We start from the raw sequence: 1,531 nt of genomic DNA, 5'->3' as shown, positions 1-1,531 counted from the left end.
GGGAGGAAGGAGAGGCCCCTCCACGCTGCCCGGCGCCGCCGGCTCGCGCACGCGCACCGCCCCCTGCCGGCGGGGGCGCGCACGCCGCCTCGCACCCTTTCGCCGCCGGCCCGGCAACAGGTGGTGGTGGGGGGGGGCGGTGCGCGGCCCCGTGCGCGGCCCCGAGGGCTGTGGAGGGGAGGTGGGGGCGCCTCAGAGCCTCAACCACCCCCCCCCCTCCGGGATCGGTCGGTGTCACAGTCAAGCTGTGGTGACCCCAAAACAGCCGCTGACAGCCCCCGTGAGGTGGTGGAAATATAAGGGGGTGATAAACCAACCCGTGAGACCCACAAAAAACAGCCGCGGACAGCCCCTGTCAGGTTCTGGAAATATAAGATGGTGCCCAAAGCAAGCCATATAACGCCCCAAAACCAGCCGCTGTCAGCCCCCGTGCGCTGCTGGAAACATAAGGTGGTGCTAAAGCAACCCGTGACACCCCCAAAAACAGCCCCGTGAGTCGCTGGAAATGTAAGGCGGTGCCAAATCGAGCTGTGACACCCCCAAAACCAGCTACTCTCAGCCCCCGTGAGCTTCTAGGAACATAAGATGGTGCCAAACCAACCCGTGACACCCCAAAACCAGCCGCTGTCAGCCCCCATGAGCCACTGGAAATGTGACGTGGTGCCAAACCCGTCCAAAACACCCCCAAAGCAGCCACTGTCAGCCCCCATGAGCTGCTGGAAATGTAAGACAGTGCCAAATCAACCCATGACACCCCCAAAAACAGGCACTGTCAGCCCCCATCTGCCACTGGAAACCCAAAGCACAGCTCCCTCACCATGGCTTCGTTAGGACTGACAGCAGCTCAGTTAGGACACCCGGCAGCTCACTGTTGGTGTGGGGATCAGGAACAGCGCTGGGATATCACTCAGGGTGCCTGGAAGGCAGCAGCAGTAGGGAACAGGATGGTGCCACCAGGATTTGGGATGTCAGGCTTCTGGGGTGCATGCCAGGACGACCCCGTACCTCACTGCGGCCTGGCCGCCTCGCTTCACCTCGCCCTCACGATGAGCTGCTCCCACACGCATCCCTCTCCTCTCTCAATTCTCCACTGGCTCACAAGAAGGTCAGAAGTCAAAACATTCGATAAATAATAAATGCCGAGTCCATCATATTTGCTTTTTTTGAACCTGCAGGGCTGGTATTTTCCAAGACCTTTCCTACAAGTCGAAGCGCCAGAAACCTATTTTAAAATTAAACGAAGCCTGTTATTCTCGTAAAAGTGCCTTACATCAGTTAATAAATACTTAAGGGAAACACCAGTATTACAAGACCAGTCACAAAACTACCATGATGTCTGGCAACGTTTCCAAGCTATTATTCAGCATATCTAAGTATAAAAATATAGACAAGATATACACAGGACTACACAAATAGTACTTCAAAAAGATGAAGACACAGTCTTTGCCTCAGGAAATTCACAATACCAAGGCTTGGTCCTCAGTCCTACTGAGTAGGGCTACTCAAGACTATACTTCATAAGTTAGAAATT

This window comes from Aythya ferina, assembly GCF_964211825.1.
Source record: "Aythya ferina genome assembly, chromosome: 24".
Lineage (NCBI taxonomy): Eukaryota > Metazoa > Chordata > Aves > Anseriformes > Anatidae > Aythya > Aythya ferina.
Note: the sequence above shows the minus strand (reverse complement) of the source record.